Here is a 10,015-nt window from a genome sequence, read left to right as displayed (position 1 = left end):
TTGAGCCTGTAATCAAACTCACAAATGCTGATGTTCCAGATACTCAACTAGTGTTAATGCAGTTTTATTGCTTCTTTAATCAGAACAACAGTTTTCAGCTGTGCTAACATAATTGCAAAAGGGTTTTCTAATGATCAATTAGCCTTTTAAAATTTTAAACTTGGATTAGCTAACCCAACGTGCCATTGGAACACGGGAGTGATGGTTACTGATAATGGGCCTCTGTACACCTATGTAGATATTCCCTAAAAAATCTGCACTTTCCAGCTACAATTGTCATTTACAACATTAACAATGTCTACACTGTTTTTGTGATCAATTTGATGTTATTTTAAATGGACAAAAAATTTCATTTTCTTTCAAAAACAAGGACATTTCTAAGTGACCCCAAACTTTTGAACGGTAGTGTATGTGGTCCCAGTCCCAACCCAATTTTGGAACCCTTGGGGACTTAACTATAGTGTATGTAGTGGGCAAAATTACTACTGTAGTCTCTTCCAACTGAAAGTGGTAACATAAGGTTATTAGCTATAATTGATTGACTCTTAGTTTGTTCCTTATCAATTATGATTGATAAGAATTCTTTACAGTAGGCCTCCCAACTGTACATTTGAGTAATTTAGCAGACTCTTATCCAGAGCGATGTACAGGAGCAAGTAGGGTTAAGTTTCTTACTCATAGACACATCGACAGATTTTTTACCTTGTCAGCTTAGGAATTCGAACCAGCGACCTTTCGGTTACTGGCCCACCGCCCTTAATTAACCACTAGGCTACCTGTACAAATGCCGCCATACAATTTAGTCATAAACTCGAGGGGACTGTAGCCTATTGAAGAGCTAATGAATAGCTATTAATAAGTTTGTTTTTTTACCCAAAAACACAAGAAGTCATAGGAGTAGGGAGGAGAGGGGCATATATGGAGCACAGTGAAGCTGTTTCCCGTAAGATTTGTGAGTGTGTGATGTGATGGACGTTGGGGCTTGCATGTATGTATGTCAGGAGCAGAGCTGTGTAATTTAACCATTTCTATCTCTTTCTAAAACACACAGTATTTTACACACACACACACACGTCATAGCCCTATGGTAGACCAGACCCGTACAGAGCCAGAGCGGAAACCCCTCCCGAATCCCAGCTCCGGCAGCCGAGCAAAAGAAAAGAGGAATACCAAGAAATCAGGAGACAAGGAGAAATAACTGGAGAAAAGAAACTATCCTAATCAAGTGAGTGCAGTCTGTCATTGATTGTATCAACTGTCTATTTGAGTAGGATCATGTAGATTTGATATATATTTGCTGGAGAACAAACACTTTCGAGCAATGGTTAAGGATTTTTTTTCCTGGAGAAAAAAAATGTCCAGACAACCGAAATTAGCAGGAATAGCTAACTTTACCTAACGGGTTAGCCAGCAAGGTAATAGCTAATAAAAACACCGATGAAGTAATTTCGCATGATATTGTTATAGGAACATTTTATAATAACGCAGAAACTATTTATTAAACTTTTGTTGTTACATAGTTAACAGTTTTCACCCTAAATGTGGGTAGCGTTAGCTAGCTAGCAAGCTAACTGCTAATGCTAAAATAGTTTGCTAGTTAGTTAGCTTGACAATGTGAATCAGATTATGTTCAGATATTTAGATGCTTAGCCTACTCTTGCTAGCTAGTTACTGGACCGTGTTTGGTAAGAAGAGGCACATCCACATTAGGAGCTTTGGCGCATGTTCTGTTCTAATGCCTTTGATGCACAAAAACTTTCCTCAGGATGGGAAACATGTAGGCATGTATTCAATGGCCATCTTAGGTGAAAGTGCAAATTATGTTGTCAGTTTGCAAACAGTTCATTGTGATTGTTATTGTATTCCATCAATGGTTTTGACATCTATGACAGCTTGTTGACATTATAGCCAGTGTTATTGAGAAACAGTTGCTGTGCTGTAAAGTACTGTATCATGGATTGCCACGAAATGGGCGGATGAAACGGATGCAGCTACAGAAAACCTTGTCACAGCCAGCCAACTAGACTTTACAAAACCCCTTGTCACACTCAGCCAGCTGTGTCCAATATTCTCTCTCCTATCATAGCTAACAAATAGCGTAGCCTAACAGTGTTTGGATACACTTACTGCCTACATTAAGCTACAAACATACGTTAGATATGAAATAAAGTCTAGAAAATAATGTATCATCAGGTGGAGTCAGGACACTTTATGTCTGTCAGCCTTGTAGTCCATGACCTTTTCATGCCACAGCAGTGAACTGAATCAGGAGGACATTCCTTTGCTAGACTGCTCACTCAGATGGGCTATTCAAGCAGCAGTGCCACCACCGCTGTTCTGTAGCACACAGCAAATCCTTGTTGAGCTTAGCTAACTCCCACTGTTGGTCCCCTCGCCAGCCATCACCCACCCACCCTAATTGTGTTATTGCTGGTGAGAAAGAGGATTATAACAACATCACATTAAGAAGACATTTCACTGTCATACTCCTGTGTACAACTTCAACTACACGGGTTGACTCACAATTTGTGGCACACGTTAGAGAGGAAGGAGACCCAGATGTGAAGAATGGCATTGTGGCCACTGATTTACTGAAATTGAGATAGCTGTTCATCTTCAAGTCATTGACTTGTTGTTTGACAAGTTTTCTACAGCTGTGGGCTTATAAAATGCAGGCTACTGGCTGAATGTACCCAAAGTTGGTTGTTGTGTCACGAGACACTGTCAGGTCAAAGCAGTGTTTTCCATTAACGCTGTCTGTCGGCTAATCAGCTGGTGACAGACTAATTTTCAGCCAGATACATTTTCCACTTCATATTAAAGCAACTTTTTGGGCGACCCAACCAAATTCACATAGAAATGTGAGTTATAGATCTGTCATTCTCGTTGAACGCAAGTCTAAAATAATTGGTAGATCTATTCTATATGCGCTATTTCTATGCCCCCATTCTTTAGTTTAGTTTTTGCATCTTTTACTTTTGGTTTTGTACACAAGGTGAAAACACAATATTTTTGTTTATTGAAAAGATATTTAAGAGCGATTTAGATTGTACAATGCCGCTCTACATTACACATTGCTCGTTTTTGTCACAAACTGAAATTAGGCAAACTATTAGAATTTGAACAACCAGAAAATGGAGGAGCGGTTTCTGCTTATTGCAACTTTAACTAGGCAACTTTTAATTTAAAAGTTTAGATTCGCTAGTCCGTCGAGCGCTCTTCCGCTAGAATGAACAATATGAATGTTTTAGCAATCTATTGATAGGATAGGTGCCTTTAAGTCACAAAGCAAGCGATTTACAAGGAAACGCAGCAGAGAGGGAGAGGCAAGGCGAAGTTTCACTCTTTCCAAAATCTGTCCAATTACTGCCAAATTTGTTTCTATGGACTTATTTTGGACCTAAGCATGTCACCTACCTTCCCGCCTTTGGGACAATGACTCCTATTGTTACGGCAGAAACATGAGCATTCTGTCATTATTATATTCTGTCTTTACCTCCCGGGTGGCGCAGTGGTCTAGGGCACTGCATCGCAGTGCTAGCTGCGCCACCAGAGTCTCTGGGTTCGCGCCCAGGCTGGGCTGGGTTCGCGCCCAGGCTCTGTCGCAGCCGGCCGCAACCGGGAGGTCCGTGGGGCGACGCACAATTGGCATAGCGTCGTCCGGGTTAGGGAGGGTTTGGCCGGTAGGGATATCCTTGTCTCAGTATGTAAAATGTAATACCTGACACCTGAAACCCCACCTCTTTAAGGAATACCTAGGATAGGATAAAGCAATCCTTCTGACCCCCCCCCCCCCCCCCTTAAAAGATCTTGATGTACTATTGTAAAGTGGCTGTTCCACTGGATGTCATAAGGTGAATGCACCAATTTGTAAGTCGCTCTGGATAAGAGCGTCTGCTAAATGACTAAAATGTAAACGGAATTATATAGAGTGCCTTAGGAAAGTCCTCAGACCCCTTGACTTTTTTTCACATTTTGTTACGTTACAACCTTATTATAAAATGGATTAAATAAATAAAAAAGTCCACAACAATCTACACACAATACCCCATAATGACAAAGCGAAAACAAGTTTTTTGAAATGTTTGAACATTTATAAAAAATTGCAAACAGAAATACCTTAAGTATTCAGACCCTTTGCTCTGAGACTTGAAATTGAGCACAGGTGCATCTTGTTTCCATTGATCATCCTTGAAATGTTTCTACAACTTGATTGTGGAGTCCACCTGTGGTAAAGTAAATTGATTGGATATGATTTGGAAAGGCACACACCTGTGTATGTAAGGTCCCAAAGTTGACAGTCCATGTCATAATGCCAAGCATCACATCTGGAGGAAATCTGGCACCATCCCTATGGGGAAGCATGGTGGTGGCAGAATCATGCTGTGGGATGTTTTTCAGCGGCAGGGACTGGGAGACTAGTCAGGATCAAGGCAATGATGAACGGAGCAAAGTACAGAGAGATCCCTGATGACAACCTGCTCCAGAGCTCTCAGGACCTCAGACTGGGACGAAGGTTCACCTTCCAGCAGGAACGACCCTAAGCACACAGCCAAGACAATGCAGGAGTGGCTTCGGGACAAGTCTGAATGTTCTTGAGTGGCCCAGCCAGAGCCCGGACTTGAACCCGATCGAACATCTCTGGAGAGATGAAAATAGCTGTGCAGCAACGCTCCCCATCCAACCTGACAGAGCTTGAGAGGATCTACAGAGAAGAATAGGAGAAACTCCCCAAATACAGGTGTGCCAAGCTTGTAGCCTCATACCCAAGAAGACTCGAGGCTGTAATCGCTGCCAAAGGTGCTTCAACAAATTACTGAGTAAAGGGTTTGAATACTTATGTAATTTTTTTTTTTTTTTTTTAAATGAATTAGCAAACATTTCTAACCCTGTTTTTGCTTTGTCATTATGTGGTATTGTGTGTAGATTGAGGAAAAAAACAATTGAATCAATTTTAGAATAAGGCTGTAACCTAACAGTATGTGGAAAAACTCAAAGGGTTTGAATACTTTCCGAAGGTACTGTACATATCTCTGGTTGCAGTTGTATTTCTTTACACGGAGGAGGGAGAGTAAGCATGATGCTTGTGAATTTGCATGTCCCATGTAATGTAAGTGTTAACGATGAGTCAATCTACGACTTAGTCTAATTATTGTTTTCTGACACATTAATTTGTTTTTTGCGTGTTTCACATAGCCAGGCACGCTGAGTCGTGGCGCGTAGTAGGCTATTTACTGTGTGTTGATTAGTTTATAAAAGTTGTCGAACTAACTGAATAAAGTCCATATCCTATATCCCTTTGACATTCATGCAATGTGATTATATGTCTATGGTATCGCACCGAGACAAGTAAACCAAAGGATTTCCTAGGTTTACTTTCCTAGAATGCCAGACAGTGGTGCTTAAGTGAATGACTAGTCTTGTCAATCAGTGTAGCCTTCTGAATCGCATCGGGGAGAGCGTTTGCTACTGGTAGGCTACTGCTTTATCTGCAGATGAATTCTGAAAACCATTTGATGAAGATGGTGAATCATCACTGCATGAAAAGTAGGTAGTGGAGAGCCTCATTCTGGTCCAAATATGACAATTAGTGCCCTCATGGAATCCAGGCATCAAAATGGAACTCAACAATATTTAAACATTTATTGACCTTAGCAGGGAATCAACTAAATGTATAGAAAAATTGGAGAAATTATTTAATTTATCATAAGACATGAACAGAGTGCCTCAGCGATTTGTATTTCCTGCAACTTTCTGAAGAAGCAACAAGAGTGTGTGTGTGCAGTGCACATGTCTACCACTTTGTGTAGCCATTAGCGATGATGCTAATGAAAACAGTCTTCTGGTAGATGGAAAGGCTTTCCCAAAAACCTTCTCAATTAAATGTTAATACGAAGTAGCCTATGCTTACCTGGCAGAATGATATCATGACTATTTTCATCAATCCAGTGGGTATTTGTTTTGCAAACTCTACCATCAAAACACTGCTAAACAACAGCCTCTTGCTAGTTGCACACTTAAATTAAGGGTAATTTACACTACAAAATCAAAATTGATCTGATTTTTCCCAGACCTCAAAAGTGGTCTCCTGATGTGGTTGTTGTTGTGGACTTAGAACATCCAATTTTGTTTTTCTATTAAAAAAGTGTGGGGGGTTTTCTGGAGCGAAAAACTGAGGAAACAGAAACCAGGAAAATCAAAATCATAAATGTATTTTTAAAGATAATGTGGGTTATTTACTTCATTTTTCTGTTTTAATCAAATACATCATTTTAAGAACAAACATCATTGTGGCAATTCATATCTTGCAGTAAAACTGTAAATCAAACTTTAATCTCAATAGAAGACAGGTTTAATGTTCTCTTATTTAGAAAATAGTCCTGATCATATAGACCTAGACAGTATCCAAAACAAAAATAAACTGTATATATACATTTTCAGTAATTAAAATTGTAAAGTCATGTCTTTCTACACCTTACCACAACACATTTTTCCAATCTAGGAGGTAAACTCGACAAAATATTCAATCATTTAGCTGTAGTATTTCAGATGAAATCAAGGCATTAGAATGTACCAGGGGCCACCAAATGGTAGCTTCTTCTGCAAACAATTTGGGCCCTGAGGGCGGCTGGCTACTTTTTCTATTTGACTAACTACTATATGTACTTTTAGAAAACACGGGTCAAAAGTGATCAGACTCGTGACACAACAAGTCTGATCAAAAACAACTCTCTCTTCTTGCACTTTCACTAGGCGGCCAGTCAGAGGCTATTTCTTTATTGTGGGTGACTCACTATGTTATGCAGGCCTTACTTTTCAATGTTGTCTTTCTAGGCCTTATAGGTACCTGCCTGATAGTGGAGGAACCCCTTCCATGTGAAATGTTTGAGGGTCCACCATCCCTTCAACCATTTTGTGTCAGGGAAAAGCTGCTGCCATGCTATGTTGTCTTAGGTCTCTCTTTATGTAGTGATGTGTGTTGCTGTCCTATTTTTCTATTTGTATTTTTAATTCCAGCCCACGTTCCCACAGGAGGCCTTTTGGTAGGCCATCATTGTAAATAAGAATTTGTTCTTAACTGACTTGCCTAGTTAATTAAAGGTCAAATAAAAAAGGTGAAGGCTTTAATAGCTCAGACACACCAACTGGGGCCCCCCCCCCCATATATATAAATAATACCTGTCAAAAGTTTGGACACACCTACTCATACAAGGGTTTTTCTACATTGTAGAATAATAGTGAAGACATCAAAACTATGAAATTGCACACATGGAATCATGTAGTAACCAAAAAAGTGTTAACAGGTATTCTTTTTATTTAACTAGGCAAGTCAGTTAAGAACAAATTTGTATTTAACATTGACGGCCTACCGGGGAACAGTGGGTTAACTGCCTTGTTCAGGGGCAGAACGACAGATTTTTACCTTGTCAACTCAGGGATTCGATTCAGCAACCTTACGGTTACTGGCCCACGCACTAACCACTATGCTACCTGCCGCCCCAAAGTTAATTTGTGGAATTTCTTTCCTTCTTAATGCGTTTGAGCCAATCAGTTGTGTAGTGACAAGGTAGGGGTGCTATACAGAAGGTAGCCCTATTTGGTAAAATACCAAGTCCATATTATGGCAAGAATAGCTCAAATAAGCAAAGAGAAACGACAGTCCATCATTACTTTATGACATGAAGGTCAGTCAATAAGGAAATGTTCAATAATTTTGAACGTTTCTTCAAGAGCAGTCGCAAAAACCATCAACACCATTTAACACTTAATTTTTTTGCTTTCTACATGATTCCATATGTAGTTATTTCATAGTTTTGATGTCTTCACTATTATTCTACAATGTAGAAAATAGTATATAAAAAAAGAAACTCTTGAATGAATAGGTGTGTCCAACATTTTGAGTTTTTATTTATATATACAGTGGGGAGAACAAGTATTTGATACACTGCCGATTTTGCAGGTTTTCTTACTTACAAAGCATGTAGAGGTCTGTAATTCTTATCATAGGTACACTTCAACTGTGAGAGACGGAATCTAAAAAAAAAATCCAGAAAATCACATTGTATGATTTTTAAGTAATTAATTTGCATTTTATTGCATGACATAAGTATTTGATACATCAGAAAAGCATAACTTAATATTTGGTACAGAAACCTTTTGTTTGCAATAACAGAGATCATACGTTTCCTGTAGTTCTTGACCAGGTTTGCACACACTGCAGCAGGAATTTTGGCCCACTCCTCCACACAGACTTTCTCCAGATCCTTCAGGTTTCGTGGCTGTCGCTGGGCAATACGGACTTTCAGCTCCCTCCAAAGATTTTCTATTGGGTTCAGGTCTGGAGACTGGCTAGGCCACTCCAGGACCTTGAGATGCTTCTTACGGAGCCACTCCTTAGTTGCCCTGGCTGTGTGTTTCAGGTTGTTGTCATGCTGGAAGACCCAGCCACGACCATTCTTTAATGCTCTTTCTGAGGGAAGGAGGTTGTTGGCCAAGATCTCGTGATACATGGCCCCATCCATCCTCCCCTCAATACGGTGCAGTCGTCCTGTCTCCTTTGCAGAAAAGCATCCCCAAAGAATGATGTTTCCACCTCCATGCTTCACGGTTGGGATGGTGTTCTTGGGGTTGTACTCATCCTTCTTCTTCCTCCAAACACGGCGAGTGGAGTTTAGACCAAAAAGCTCTATTTTTGTCTCATCAGACCACATGACCATTTCCCCTTCCTCCTCTGGATCATCCAGATGGTCATTGGCAAACTTCAGACGGGCCTGGACATGCGCTGGCTTGAGCAGGGGGACCTCGCATGCGCTGCAGGATTTTAATCCATGACGGCGTAGTGTGTTACTAATGGTTTTCTTTGAGACTGTGGTCCCAGCTTTCTTCAGGTCATTGACCAGGTCCTGCCGTGTAGTTCTGGGCTGATCCCTCACCTTCCTCATGATCATTTATGCCCCACGAGGTGAGATCTTGCATGGAGGCCCAGACCGAGGGTGATTGACCGTCATCTTGAACTTCTTCCATTTTCTAATAATTGCGCCAACAGTTGTTGCCTTCTCACCAAGCAGCTTGCCTATTGTCCTGTAGCCCATCCCAGCCTTGTGCAGGTTTACAATTTTATTCCTGATGTCCTTACACGGCTCTCTGGTCTTGGCCATTGTGGAGAGGTTGGAGTCTGTTTGATTGAGTGTGTGGACAGGTGTCTTTTTTACAGGTAACAAGTTCAAACAGGTGCAGTTAATACAGGTAATGAGTGGAGAACAGGAGGGCTTCTTAAAGAAAAACAAACAGGTCTGTGAGAGCCGAAATTCTTACTTGTTGGTAGGTGATCAAATACTTATGTCATGCAATAAAATGCAAATTAATTACTTAAAAATCATACAATGTTATGTTCTGGATTTTTGTTGTAGATTCCGTTTCTCACAGTTGAAGTGTACCTATGATAAAAATGACAGACCTCTACATGCTTTGTAAGTAGGAAAACCTGCAAAATCGGCAGTGTGTCAAATACTTGTTCTCCCCACTGTATATACACTGCTCAAAAAAATAAAGGGAACACGTAAACAACACAATGTAACTCCAAGTCAATCACACTTCTGTGAAATCAAACTGTCCACTTAGGAAGCAACATTGATTGACAATGAATTTCACATGCTGTTGTGCAAATGGAATAGACAAAAGGTGGAAATTATAGGCAATTAGCAAGACACCCCCCAAAACAGGAGTGATTCTGCAAGTGGTGACCACAGACCACTTCTCAGTTCCTATACTTCCTGGCTGATGTTTTGGTCACTTTTGAATGCTGGCGGTGCTCTCACTCTAGTGGTAGCATGAGACGGAGTCTACAACCCACACAAGTGGCTCAGGTAGTGCAGTTCATCCACGATGGCACATCAATGCGAACTGTGGCAAAAAGGTTTGCTGTGTCTGTCAGCGTAGTGTCCAGAGCATGCAGGCGCTACCAGGAGACAAGCCAGTACATCAGGAGACGTGGAGGAGGCCGTAGGAGGGCAAC

At 40.7% G+C, this 10,015-nt stretch overlaps 1 protein-coding gene across 2 annotated transcripts in view; it reads left to right on the top strand.

The window, feature by feature from the left end:
• Nucleotides 1-1,069: 1,069 nt before the first annotated feature.
• Nucleotides 1,070-10,015, top strand: part of LOC129811738 (tyrosine-protein kinase Fer-like) — a 36,644-nt gene continuing 27,698 nt past the window's right edge. Inside the window, exon 1 of one of the 2 annotated variants that reach the window (XM_055863299.1) lies at nucleotides 1,070-1,225. The gene's annotated coding sequence lies outside the window, so the exon portion shown is untranslated. The remainder of the gene's footprint in view (nucleotides 1,226-10,015) is intronic. The other variant, XM_055863290.1, reaches the window with a different exon arrangement.

This window comes from Salvelinus fontinalis, chromosome 2, assembly GCF_029448725.1.
Source record: "Salvelinus fontinalis isolate EN_2023a chromosome 2, ASM2944872v1, whole genome shotgun sequence".
In the NCBI taxonomy this organism is placed as follows: domain Eukaryota; kingdom Metazoa; phylum Chordata; class Actinopteri; order Salmoniformes; family Salmonidae; genus Salvelinus; species Salvelinus fontinalis.
Note: the sequence above shows the minus strand (reverse complement) of the source record. Positions and strands in the feature narration are given on the sequence as shown.